The sequence below is a fragment of the Anomaloglossus baeobatrachus genome, unplaced genomic scaffold, assembly GCF_048569485.1.
Source record: "Anomaloglossus baeobatrachus isolate aAnoBae1 unplaced genomic scaffold, aAnoBae1.hap1 Scaffold_649, whole genome shotgun sequence".
Lineage (NCBI taxonomy): Eukaryota > Metazoa > Chordata > Amphibia > Anura > Aromobatidae > Anomaloglossus > Anomaloglossus baeobatrachus.
Window position 1 is genome coordinate 40,274 of NW_027445018.1, and position 13,438 is coordinate 53,711.

The 13,438-nt window shown below is 47.0% G+C and overlaps 8 non-coding genes across 8 annotated transcripts; all 8 read left to right on the top strand.

The window, feature by feature from the left end:
• The first annotated feature begins 41 nt into the window (after positions 1-41).
• LOC142286245 (U2 spliceosomal RNA) lies at positions 42-232 on the top strand. The gene has a single exon (XR_012747449.1). It is a non-coding gene; the product is annotated as a U2 spliceosomal RNA (small nuclear RNA).
• Positions 233-1,619: 1,387 nt separating this feature from the next.
• Positions 1,620-1,810, top strand: LOC142286247 (U2 spliceosomal RNA). Its single transcript, XR_012747450.1, has one exon. It is a non-coding gene; the product is annotated as a U2 spliceosomal RNA (small nuclear RNA).
• A 2,185-nt stretch (positions 1,811-3,995) lies between these two features.
• On the top strand, positions 3,996-4,191 carry LOC142286224 (U2 spliceosomal RNA). Its single transcript, XR_012747431.1, has one exon. It is a non-coding gene; the product is annotated as a U2 spliceosomal RNA (small nuclear RNA).
• Positions 4,192-5,578: 1,387 nt separating this feature from the next.
• Positions 5,579-5,769, top strand: LOC142286248 (U2 spliceosomal RNA). The gene has a single exon (XR_012747451.1). It is a non-coding gene; the product is annotated as a U2 spliceosomal RNA (small nuclear RNA).
• Positions 5,770-7,954: 2,185 nt separating this feature from the next.
• Positions 7,955-8,150, top strand: LOC142286225 (U2 spliceosomal RNA). Its single transcript, XR_012747432.1, has one exon. It is a non-coding gene; the product is annotated as a U2 spliceosomal RNA (small nuclear RNA).
• Positions 8,151-9,537: 1,387 nt separating this feature from the next.
• On the top strand, positions 9,538-9,728 carry LOC142286250 (U2 spliceosomal RNA). The gene has a single exon (XR_012747453.1). It is a non-coding gene; the product is annotated as a U2 spliceosomal RNA (small nuclear RNA).
• Positions 9,729-11,115: 1,387 nt separating this feature from the next.
• Positions 11,116-11,306, top strand: LOC142286251 (U2 spliceosomal RNA). Its single transcript, XR_012747454.1, has one exon. It is a non-coding gene; the product is annotated as a U2 spliceosomal RNA (small nuclear RNA).
• A 1,387-nt stretch (positions 11,307-12,693) lies between these two features.
• Positions 12,694-12,884, top strand: LOC142286252 (U2 spliceosomal RNA). The gene has a single exon (XR_012747455.1). It is a non-coding gene; the product is annotated as a U2 spliceosomal RNA (small nuclear RNA).
• Positions 12,885-13,438: the final 554 nt, after the last annotated feature.

Consider the following 13,438-nt stretch of genomic DNA (forward strand, 5'->3'; position numbering starts at 1 on the left):
ATAGGCCAGGGTGCCACTCGAGGCCCAAACCAATTCTGGTTATCGCTTCTCGGCCTTTTGGCTAAGATCAAGTGTAGTATCTGTTCTTATCAGTTTAATATCTGATACGTCCCCTATCTGGGGACCATATATTAAATGGATTTTTAGAACAGGGAGATGGAAAAAGAGCTTGCTCTGTCCACTCCACGCATTGACCTGGTATTGCAGTACCTCCAGGAACGGTGCACCCCTTCTTAACCCAGTTTCCAAAAGCAGAACTCAATTCACCTGATTCATATTAGCCCGATTTAATGAATTGGAAGAAAGCATACGTCTTCATATGCACCTCAATTTGGCCCATTCACTTTTCACACTTCCTCCTTTTGTTTTTTATCTTTCACACTTTTGACTTTCTTTATTCATCCAAATAGCAAACTCATCACCACTCAACCTGACCAACTCGGCTATGTCCCCGTGCTGCAGTTCTCTGTCTTATCTAGATCATTTGCAATTGAATGGAATAGATCCCTTTTGGACAAAGTGGATTCACCTGCTGCTGCAGTGACCACAGGTGTGATAACATCTAGAATTGGCATCTGGTGCGATCTCTCCGCTTCCACTCCAAAGAAAGTTACCTGTTTATTCCTATCATGCATTGGTTTTTGGGGTTTTCTTTGAGTAATGATGATCTCTTTAGTAGTCTGTTGGCGCCCTCTCCTGGAGGAATAGTTTGCTTGCTCTTGGACATTCTAAAAGAGAGGTCATGATAGACATTGAGCTTCTGAGCTCAATTGGGGACAGTCATGGGTGATGAATGTTTGCAACCTACTGCGAAGCCTCATACCGCAATATAAGGAACGTCAAATACTAAGAAAGGGCGGCCTATGAAAGAATTACTACTTTCAATAAGTACACTTAAACGGCTAATTGGGAATAGAAAAACTGTAAAAAGCCCTCTGAGAAAGCCCCCCTCTAACCTTTGATAGTAAGCTTTTCTGTAGTCTGCCTGTTGATGTATTTTCCGTTTGAACTGTGCACAACATGAAGAGACGGAACACTGGCGGCTTGTCACAATGCCCCCCGATGACATCACAATAGCGCTGCTGCCTAGAAAACAAGCTGCGCAGAAGAAGTTGTTCTTTGGGTGGGAGGGTGGGCTAGTGGAAGGAGGGGGCAATCTCTTTTTTTCCCGGGTGGTAGGGGGATGACAGGAGAAGGGAAGCGGGTGGTGAGAAAGGTACAGAGGGCAGGGTTTGGGGGCTGGGAAGGAAAGGGAAAAGATTAGGGTTTGGGGATGATGAAAGGGCTTTCTACGGGTAAGGATGGCAAAGGGTGGCAGTGACGGAAAGTCAGGCAACCTGTCCTGTCCGTCTTTTTGTATCGTGAATTGGAAAGACTGCAAGGGGGAGGGGAGTTGCTTGCGCCCTAAAGGAGGAGTTATTCAGATTCATTGCAGTGGGCGGCGGCTGCAAAACGCACCATTCTTCTTGTTTTGGCTCTGCAAAGCAGCCTTTTCAAGGGTTGGCTTGGGTGACAAAATGTCTTGTGTAGGCGTGGGTTTGTCTCCCTCTCGCTCTCTCTCCCTAAGATGTGTCCGGCATAGGCCAGGGTGCCACTCGAGGCCCAAACCAATTCTGGTTATCGCTTCTCGGCCTTTTGGCTAAGATCAAGTGTAGTATCTGTTCTTATCAGTTTAATATCTGATACGTCCCCTATCTGGGGACCATATATTAAATGGATTTTTAGAACAGGGAGATGGAAAAAGAGCTTGCTCTGTCCACTCCACGCATTGACCTGGTATTGCAGTACCTCCAGGAACGGTGCACCCCTTCTTAACCCAGTTTCCAAAAGCAGAACTCAATTCACCTGATTCATATTAGCCCGATTTAATGAATTGGAAGAAAGCATACGTCTTCATATGCACCTCAATTTGGCCCATTCACTTTTCACACTTCCTCCTTTTGTTTTTTATCTTTCACACTTTTGACTTTCTTTATTCATCCAAATAGCAAACTCATCACCACTCAACCTGACCAACTCGGCTATGTCCCCGTGCTGCAGTTCTCTGTCTTATCTAGATCATTTGCAATTGAATGGAATAGATCCCTTTTGGACAAAGTGGATTCACCTGCTGCTGCAGTGACCACAGGTGTGATAACATCTAGAATTGGCATCTGGTGCGATCTCTCCGCTTCCACTCCAAAGAAAGTTACCTGTTTATTCCTATCATGCATTGGTTTTTGGGGTTTTCTTTGAGTAATGATGATCTCTTTAGTAGTCTGTTGGCGCCCTCTCCTGGAGGAATAGTTTGCTTGCTCTTGGACATTCTAAAAGAGAGGTCATGATAGACATTGAGCTTCTGAGCTCAATTGGGGACAGTCATGGGTGATGAATGTTTGCAACCTACTGCGAAGCCTCATACCGCAATATAAGGAACGTCAAATACTAAGAAAGGGCGGCCTATGAAAGAATTACTACTTTCAATAAGTACACTTAAACGGCTAATTGGGAATAGAAAAACTGTAAAAAGCCCTCTGAGAAAGCCCCCCTCTAACCTTTGATAGTAAGCTTTTCTGTAGTCTGCCTGTTGATGTATTTTCCGTTTGAACTGTGCACAACATGAAGAGACGGAACACTGGCGGCTTGTCACAATGCCCCCCGATGACATCACAATAGCGCTGCTGCCTAGAAAACAAGCTGCGCAGAAGAAGTTGTTCTTTGGGTGGGAGGGTGGGCTAGTGGAAGGAGGGGGCAATCTCTTTTTTTCCCGGGTGGTAGGGGGATGACAGGAGAAGGGAAGCGGGTGGTGAGAAAGGTACAGAGGGCAGGGTTTGGGGGCTGGGAAGGAAAGGGAAAAGATTAGGGTTTGGGGATGATGAAAGGGCTTTCTACGGGTAAGGATGGCAAAGGGTGGCAGTGACGGAAAGTCAGGCAACCTGTCCTGTCCGTCTTTTTGTATCGTGAATTGGAAAGACTGCAAGGGGGAGGGGAGTTGCTTGCGCCCTAAAGGAGGAGTTATTCAGATTCATTGCAGTGGGCGGCGGCTGCAAAACGCACCATTCTTCTTGTTTTGGCTCTGCAAAGCAGCCTTTTCAAGGGTTGGCTTGGGTGACAAAATGTCTTGTGTAGGCGTGGGTTTGTCTCCCTCTCGCTCTCTCTCCCTAAGATGTGTCCGGCATAGGCCAGGGTGCCACTCGAGGCCCAAACCAATTCTGGTTATCGCTTCTCGGCCTTTTGGCTAAGATCAAGTGTAGTGTTGTTCGAAGAGGTGGTTTAAGCTCCAGGCCACCTTAGTACAATGATACAATGCACACTGGAAGGTTGCGCTTGCTAGTACTCTGGGTGGATAGTATATTCATCTAGAGGAAAACATGGCCCTACCAGGATCGAGGCTATTAGACTGAGTAAGGGTGGGGGGCTATGGTACAACGTGCCCCAGGACTGACGACCCTGGAGTGAGTCTGAGCTTGCTGGCTTGGGACCCCGGCAAGCCTTGGGCTCTGTAGCACACCGTACCTTGCCTTTTCATACTTTTTGAGCATATTATCCTATCCCGGCCTTCTGGCTAGGAAGGGAAATTTTTATAATCCCGGTCGGAGGTCTGGTCAGCTTTGGGCTGAGAAACTAACACCCGGTTGGAGGTCTGGGTCAGCTTCGGCTGAGAAACCAACACCCGGTTGGAGGTCTGGGTCAGCTTCGGCTGAGAAACCAACACCCGGTTGGAGGTCCGGTTAGCCTTGGGCTGAGAAACCAACACCGGTTGACGGTCCGGGCAGTTTCGGCTGCGAAACCAACAACTAGTAGCTCTCTACTCCACTTGGGTAAGATGCCTGGGTGGACGCTGGGAGCAACGACAAGGCTCAACCAGGCTTCGGCTTGGGGGAGCACCGAAGATCCCTGACCCTTGCTGTGGCCTTCTGGCTCGGAGGGACGGGGTTGATTTTTGGGGACCCTCTCCTCACGGTGGGGTCCACACGAATCCTAGCCTTTGCACTGTTTTTGGTGTGACTTCGGTCATGCATTTTTTGTGGTGCTTTGGAAAGCTTCATTAAATCAAAATCTGTTCTTATCAGTTTAATATCTGATACGTCCCCTATCTGGGGACCATATATTAAATGGATTTTTAGAACAGGGAGATGGAAAAAGAGCTTGCTCTGTCCACTCCACGCATTGACCTGGTATTGCAGTACCTCCAGGAACGGTGCACCCCTTCTTAACCCAGTTTCCAAAAGCAGAACTCAATTCACCTGATTCATATTAGCCCGATTTAATGAATTGGAAGAAAGCATACGTCTTCATATGCACCTCAATTTGGCCCATTCACTTTTCACACTTCCTCCTTTTGTTTTTTATCTTTCACACTTTTGACTTTCTTTATTCATCCAAATAGCAAACTCATCACCACTCAACCTGACCAACTCGGCTATGTCCCCGTGCTGCAGTTCTCTGTCTTATCTAGATCATTTGCAATTGAATGGAATAGATCCCTTTTGGACAAAGTGGATTCACCTGCTGCTGCAGTGACCACAGGTGTGATAACATCTAGAATTGGCATCTGGTGCGATCTCTCCGCTTCCACTCCAAAGAAAGTTACCTGTTTATTCCTATCATGCATTGGTTTTTGGGGTTTTCTTTGAGTAATGATGATCTCTTTAGTAGTCTGTTGGCGCCCTCTCCTGGAGGAATAGTTTGCTTGCTCTTGGACATTCTAAAAGAGAGGTCATGATAGACATTGAGCTTCTGAGCTCAATTGGGGACAGTCATGGGTGATGAATGTTTGCAACCTACTGCGAAGCCTCATACCGCAATATAAGGAACGTCAAATACTAAGAAAGGGCGGCCTATGAAAGAATTACTACTTTCAATAAGTACACTTAAACGGCTAATTGGGAATAGAAAAACTGTAAAAAGCCCTCTGAGAAAGCCCCCCTCTAACCTTTGATAGTAAGCTTTTCTGTAGTCTGCCTGTTGATGTATTTTCCGTTTGAACTGTGCACAACATGAAGAGACGGAACACTGGCGGCTTGTCACAATGCCCCCCGATGACATCACAATAGCGCTGCTGCCTAGAAAACAAGCTGCGCAGAAGAAGTTGTTCTTTGGGTGGGAGGGTGGGCTAGTGGAAGGAGGGGGCAATCTCTTTTTTTCCCGGGTGGTAGGGGGATGACAGGAGAAGGGAAGCGGGTGGTGAGAAAGGTACAGAGGGCAGGGTTTGGGGGCTGGGAAGGAAAGGGAAAAGATTAGGGTTTGGGGATGATGAAAGGGCTTTCTACGGGTAAGGATGGCAAAGGGTGGCAGTGACGGAAAGTCAGGCAACCTGTCCTGTCCGTCTTTTTGTATCGTGAATTGGAAAGACTGCAAGGGGGAGGGGAGTTGCTTGCGCCCTAAAGGAGGAGTTATTCAGATTCATTGCAGTGGGCGGCGGCTGCAAAACGCACCATTCTTCTTGTTTTGGCTCTGCAAAGCAGCCTTTTCAAGGGTTGGCTTGGGTGACAAAATGTCTTGTGTAGGCGTGGGTTTGTCTCCCTCTCGCTCTCTCTCCCTAAGATGTGTCCGGCATAGGCCAGGGTGCCACTCGAGGCCCAAACCAATTCTGGTTATCGCTTCTCGGCCTTTTGGCTAAGATCAAGTGTAGTATCTGTTCTTATCAGTTTAATATCTGATACGTCCCCTATCTGGGGACCATATATTAAATGGATTTTTAGAACAGGGAGATGGAAAAAGAGCTTGCTCTGTCCACTCCACGCATTGACCTGGTATTGCAGTACCTCCAGGAACGGTGCACCCCTTCTTAACCCAGTTTCCAAAAGCAGAACTCAATTCACCTGATTCATATTAGCCCGATTTAATGAATTGGAAGAAAGCATACGTCTTCATATGCACCTCAATTTGGCCCATTCACTTTTCACACTTCCTCCTTTTGTTTTTTATCTTTCACACTTTTGACTTTCTTTATTCATCCAAATAGCAAACTCATCACCACTCAACCTGACCAACTCGGCTATGTCCCCGTGCTGCAGTTCTCTGTCTTATCTAGATCATTTGCAATTGAATGGAATAGATCCCTTTTGGACAAAGTGGATTCACCTGCTGCTGCAGTGACCACAGGTGTGATAACATCTAGAATTGGCATCTGGTGCGATCTCTCCGCTTCCACTCCAAAGAAAGTTACCTGTTTATTCCTATCATGCATTGGTTTTTGGGGTTTTCTTTGAGTAATGATGATCTCTTTAGTAGTCTGTTGGCGCCCTCTCCTGGAGGAATAGTTTGCTTGCTCTTGGACATTCTAAAAGAGAGGTCATGATAGACATTGAGCTTCTGAGCTCAATTGGGGACAGTCATGGGTGATGAATGTTTGCAACCTACTGCGAAGCCTCATACCGCAATATAAGGAACGTCAAATACTAAGAAAGGGCGGCCTATGAAAGAATTACTACTTTCAATAAGTACACTTAAACGGCTAATTGGGAATAGAAAAACTGTAAAAAGCCCTCTGAGAAAGCCCCCCTCTAACCTTTGATAGTAAGCTTTTCTGTAGTCTGCCTGTTGATGTATTTTCCGTTTGAACTGTGCACAACATGAAGAGACGGAACACTGGCGGCTTGTCACAATGCCCCCCGATGACATCACAATAGCGCTGCTGCCTAGAAAACAAGCTGCGCAGAAGAAGTTGTTCTTTGGGTGGGAGGGTGGGCTAGTGGAAGGAGGGGGCAATCTCTTTTTTTCCCGGGTGGTAGGGGGATGACAGGAGAAGGGAAGCGGGTGGTGAGAAAGGTACAGAGGGCAGGGTTTGGGGGCTGGGAAGGAAAGGGAAAAGATTAGGGTTTGGGGATGATGAAAGGGCTTTCTACGGGTAAGGATGGCAAAGGGTGGCAGTGACGGAAAGTCAGGCAACCTGTCCTGTCCGTCTTTTTGTATCGTGAATTGGAAAGACTGCAAGGGGGAGGGGAGTTGCTTGCGCCCTAAAGGAGGAGTTATTCAGATTCATTGCAGTGGGCGGCGGCTGCAAAACGCACCATTCTTCTTGTTTTGGCTCTGCAAAGCAGCCTTTTCAAGGGTTGGCTTGGGTGACAAAATGTCTTGTGTAGGCGTGGGTTTGTCTCCCTCTCGCTCTCTCTCCCTAAGATGTGTCCGGCATAGGCCAGGGTGCCACTCGAGGCCCAAACCAATTCTGGTTATCGCTTCTCGGCCTTTTGGCTAAGATCAAGTGTAGTGTTGTTCGAAGAGGTGGTTTAAGCTCCAGGCCACCATAGTACAATGATACAATGCACACTGGAAGGTTGCGCTTGCTAGTACTCTGGGTGGATAGTATATTCATCTAGAGGAAAACATGGCCCTACCAGGATCGAGGCTATTAGACTGAGTAAGGGTGGGGGGCTATGGTACAACGTGCCCCAGGACTGACGACCCTGGAGTGAGTCTGAGCTTGCTGGCTTGGGACCCCGGCAAGCCTTGGGCTCTGTAGCACACCGTACCTTGCCTTTTCATACTTTTTGAGCATATTATCCTATCCCGGCCTTCTGGCTAGGAAGGGAAATTTTTATAATCCCGGTCGGAGGTCTGGTCAGCTTTGGGCTGAGAAACTAACACCCGGTTGGAGGTCTGGGTCAGCTTCGGCTGAGAAACCAACACCCGGTTGGAGGTCTGGGTCAGCTTCGGCTGAGAAACCAACACCCGGTTGGAGGTCCGGTTAGCCTTGGGCTGAGAAACCAACACCGGTTGACGGTCCGGGCAGTTTCGGCTGCGAAACCAACAACTAGTAGCTCTCTACTCCACTTGGGTAAGATGCCTGGGTGGACGCTGGGAGCAACGACAAGGCTCAACCAGGCTTCGGCTTGGGGGAGCACCGAAGATCCCTGACCCTTGCTGTGGCCTTCTGGCTCGGAGGGACGGGGTTGATTTTTGGGGACCCTCTCCTCACGGTGGGGTCCACACGAATCCTAGCCTTTGCACTGTTTTTGGTGTGACTTCGGTCATGCATTTTTTGTGGTGCTTTGGAAAGCTTCATTAAATCAAAATCTGTTCTTATCAGTTTAATATCTGATACGTCCCCTATCTGGGGACCATATATTAAATGGATTTTTAGAACAGGGAGATGGAAAAAGAGCTTGCTCTGTCCACTCCACGCATTGACCTGGTATTGCAGTACCTCCAGGAACGGTGCACCCCTTCTTAACCCAGTTTCCAAAAGCAGAACTCAATTCACCTGATTCATATTAGCCCGATTTAATGAATTGGAAGAAAGCATACGTCTTCATATGCACCTCAATTTGGCCCATTCACTTTTCACACTTCCTCCTTTTGTTTTTTATCTTTCACACTTTTGACTTTCTTTATTCATCCAAATAGCAAACTCATCACCACTCAACCTGACCAACTCGGCTATGTCCCCGTGCTGCAGTTCTCTGTCTTATCTAGATCATTTGCAATTGAATGGAATAGATCCCTTTTGGACAAAGTGGATTCACCTGCTGCTGCAGTGACCACAGGTGTGATAACATCTAGAATTGGCATCTGGTGCGATCTCTCCGCTTCCACTCCAAAGAAAGTTACCTGTTTATTCCTATCATGCATTGGTTTTTGGGGTTTTCTTTGAGTAATGATGATCTCTTTAGTAGTCTGTTGGCGCCCTCTCCTGGAGGAATAGTTTGCTTGCTCTTGGACATTCTAAAAGAGAGGTCATGATAGACATTGAGCTTCTGAGCTCAATTGGGGACAGTCATGGGTGATGAATGTTTGCAACCTACTGCGAAGCCTCATACCGCAATATAAGGAACGTCAAATACTAAGAAAGGGCGGCCTATGAAAGAATTACTACTTTCAATAAGTACACTTAAACGGCTAATTGGGAATAGAAAAACTGTAAAAAGCCCTCTGAGAAAGCCCCCCTCTAACCTTTGATAGTAAGCTTTTCTGTAGTCTGCCTGTTGATGTATTTTCCGTTTGAACTGTGCACAACATGAAGAGACGGAACACTGGCGGCTTGTCACAATGCCCCCCGATGACATCACAATAGCGCTGCTGCCTAGAAAACAAGCTGCGCAGAAGAAGTTGTTCTTTGGGTGGGAGGGTGGGCTAGTGGAAGGAGGGGGCAATCTCTTTTTTTCCCGGGTGGTAGGGGGATGACAGGAGAAGGGAAGCGGGTGGTGAGAAAGGTACAGAGGGCAGGGTTTGGGGGCTGGGAAGGAAAGGGAAAAGATTAGGGTTTGGGGATGATGAAAGGGCTTTCTACGGGTAAGGATGGCAAAGGGTGGCAGTGACGGAAAGTCAGGCAACCTGTCCTGTCCGTCTTTTTGTATCGTGAATTGGAAAGACTGCAAGGGGGAGGGGAGTTGCTTGCGCCCTAAAGGAGGAGTTATTCAGATTCATTGCAGTGGGCGGCGGCTGCAAAACGCACCATTCTTCTTGTTTTGGCTCTGCAAAGCAGCCTTTTCAAGGGTTGGCTTGGGTGACAAAATGTCTTGTGTAGGCGTGGGTTTGTCTCCCTCTCGCTCTCTCTCCCTAAGATGTGTCCGGCATAGGCCAGGGTGCCACTCGAGGCCCAAACCAATTCTGGTTATCGCTTCTCGGCCTTTTGGCTAAGATCAAGTGTAGTATCTGTTCTTATCAGTTTAATATCTGATACGTCCCCTATCTGGGGACCATATATTAAATGGATTTTTAGAACAGGGAGATGGAAAAAGAGCTTGCTCTGTCCACTCCACGCATTGACCTGGTATTGCAGTACCTCCAGGAACGGTGCACCCCTTCTTAACCCAGTTTCCAAAAGCAGAACTCAATTCACCTGATTCATATTAGCCCGATTTAATGAATTGGAAGAAAGCATACGTCTTCATATGCACCTCAATTTGGCCCATTCACTTTTCACACTTCCTCCTTTTGTTTTTTATCTTTCACACTTTTGACTTTCTTTATTCATCCAAATAGCAAACTCATCACCACTCAACCTGACCAACTCGGCTATGTCCCCGTGCTGCAGTTCTCTGTCTTATCTAGATCATTTGCAATTGAATGGAATAGATCCCTTTTGGACAAAGTGGATTCACCTGCTGCTGCAGTGACCACAGGTGTGATAACATCTAGAATTGGCATCTGGTGCGATCTCTCCGCTTCCACTCCAAAGAAAGTTACCTGTTTATTCCTATCATGCATTGGTTTTTGGGGTTTTCTTTGAGTAATGATGATCTCTTTAGTAGTCTGTTGGCGCCCTCTCCTGGAGGAATAGTTTGCTTGCTCTTGGACATTCTAAAAGAGAGGTCATGATAGACATTGAGCTTCTGAGCTCAATTGGGGACAGTCATGGGTGATGAATGTTTGCAACCTACTGCGAAGCCTCATACCGCAATATAAGGAACGTCAAATACTAAGAAAGGGCGGCCTATGAAAGAATTACTACTTTCAATAAGTACACTTAAACGGCTAATTGGGAATAGAAAAACTGTAAAAAGCCCTCTGAGAAAGCCCCCCTCTAACCTTTGATAGTAAGCTTTTCTGTAGTCTGCCTGTTGATGTATTTTCCGTTTGAACTGTGCACAACATGAAGAGACGGAACACTGGCGGCTTGTCACAATGCCCCCCGATGACATCACAATAGCGCTGCTGCCTAGAAAACAAGCTGCGCAGAAGAAGTTGTTCTTTGGGTGGGAGGGTGGGCTAGTGGAAGGAGGGGGCAATCTCTTTTTTTCCCGGGTGGTAGGGGGATGACAGGAGAAGGGAAGCGGGTGGTGAGAAAGGTACAGAGGGCAGGGTTTGGGGGCTGGGAAGGAAAGGGAAAAGATTAGGGTTTGGGGATGATGAAAGGGCTTTCTACGGGTAAGGATGGCAAAGGGTGGCAGTGACGGAAAGTCAGGCAACCTGTCCTGTCCGTCTTTTTGTATCGTGAATTGGAAAGACTGCAAGGGGGAGGGGAGTTGCTTGCGCCCTAAAGGAGGAGTTATTCAGATTCATTGCAGTGGGCGGCGGCTGCAAAACGCACCATTCTTCTTGTTTTGGCTCTGCAAAGCAGCCTTTTCAAGGGTTGGCTTGGGTGACAAAATGTCTTGTGTAGGCGTGGGTTTGTCTCCCTCTCGCTCTCTCTCCCTAAGATGTGTCCGGCATAGGCCAGGGTGCCACTCGAGGCCCAAACCAATTCTGGTTATCGCTTCTCGGCCTTTTGGCTAAGATCAAGTGTAGTATCTGTTCTTATCAGTTTAATATCTGATACGTCCCCTATCTGGGGACCATATATTAAATGGATTTTTAGAACAGGGAGATGGAAAAAGAGCTTGCTCTGTCCACTCCACGCATTGACCTGGTATTGCAGTACCTCCAGGAACGGTGCACCCCTTCTTAACCCAGTTTCCAAAAGCAGAACTCAATTCACCTGATTCATATTAGCCCGATTTAATGAATTGGAAGAAAGCATACGTCTTCATATGCACCTCAATTTGGCCCATTCACTTTTCACACTTCCTCCTTTTGTTTTTTATCTTTCACACTTTTGACTTTCTTTATTCATCCAAATAGCAAACTCATCACCACTCAACCTGACCAACTCGGCTATGTCCCCGTGCTGCAGTTCTCTGTCTTATCTAGATCATTTGCAATTGAATGGAATAGATCCCTTTTGGACAAAGTGGATTCACCTGCTGCTGCAGTGACCACAGGTGTGATAACATCTAGAATTGGCATCTGGTGCGATCTCTCCGCTTCCACTCCAAAGAAAGTTACCTGTTTATTCCTATCATGCATTGGTTTTTGGGGTTTTCTTTGAGTAATGATGATCTCTTTAGTAGTCTGTTGGCGCCCTCTCCTGGAGGAATAGTTTGCTTGCTCTTGGACATTCTAAAAGAGAGGTCATGATAGACATTGAGCTTCTGAGCTCAATTGGGGACAGTCATGGGTGATGAATGTTTGCAACCTACTGCGAAGCCTCATACCGCAATATAAGGAACGTCAAATACTAAGAAAGGGCGGCCTATGAAAGAATTACTACTTTCAATAAGTACACTTAAACGGCTAATTGGGAATAGAAAAACTGTAAAAAGCCCTCTGAGAAAGCCCCCCTCTAACCTTTGATAGTAAGCTTTTCTGTAGTCTGCCTGTTGATGTATTTTCCGTTTGAACTGTGCACAACATGAAGAGACGGAACACTGGCGGCTTGTCACAATGCCCCCCGATGACATCACAATAGCGCTGCTGCCTAGAAAACAAGCTGCGCAGAAGAAGTTGTTCTTTGGGTGGGAGGGTGGGCTAGTGGAAGGAGGGGGCAATCTCTTTTTTTCCCGGGTGGTAGGGGGATGACAGGAGAAGGGAAGCGGGTGGTGAGAAAGGTACAGAGGGCAGGGTTTGGGGGCTGGGAAGGAAAGGGAAAAGATTAGGGTTTGGGGATGATGAAAGGGCTTTCTACGGGTAAGGATGGCAAAGGGTGGCAGTGACGGAAAGTCAGGCAACCTGTCCTGTCCGTCTTTTTGTATCGTGAATTGGAAAGACTGCAAGGGGGAGGGGAGTTGCTTGCGCCCTAAAGGAGGAGTTATTCAGATTCATTGCAGTGGGCGGCGGCTGCAAAACGCACCATTCTTCTTGTTTTGGCTCTGCAAAGCAGCCTTTTCACGGGTTGGCTTGGGTGACAAAATGTCTTGTGTAGGCGTGGGTTTGTCTCCCTCTCGCTCTCTCTCCCTAAGATGTGTCCGGCATAGGCCAGGGTGCCACTCGAGGCCCAAACCAATTCTGGTTATCGCTTCTCGGCCTTTTGGCTAAGATCAAGTGTAGTATCTGTTCTTATCAGTTTAATATCTGATACGTCCCCTATCTGGGGACCATATATTAAATGGATTTTTAGAACAGGGAGATGGAAAAAGAGCTTGCTCTGTCCACTCCACGCATTGACCTGGTATTGCAGTACCTCCAGGAACGGTGCACCCCTTCTTAACCCAGTTTCCAAAAGCAGAACTCAATTCACCTGATTCATATTAGCCCGATTTAATGAATTGGAAGAAAGCATACGTCTTCATATGCACCTCAATTTGGCCCATTCACTTTTCACACTTCCTCCTTTTGTTTTTTATCTTTCACACTTTTGACTTTCTTTATTCATCCAAATAGCAAACTCATCACCACTCAACCTGACCAACTCGGCTATGTCCCCGTGCTGCAGTTCTCTGTCTTATCTAGATCATTTGCAATTGAATGGAATAGATCCCTTTTGGACAAAGTGGATTCACCTGCTGCTGCAGTGACCACAGGTGTGATAACATCTAGAATTGGCATCTGGTGCGATCTCTCCGCTTCCACTCCAAAGAAAGTTACCTGTTTATTCCTATCATGCATTGGTTTTTGGGGTTTTCTTTGAGTAATGATGATCTCTTTAGTAGTCTGTTGGCGCCCTCTCCTGGAGGAATAGTTTGCTTGCTCTTGGACATTCTAAAAGAGAGGTCATGATAGACATTGAGCTTCTGAGCTCAATTGGGGACAGTCATGG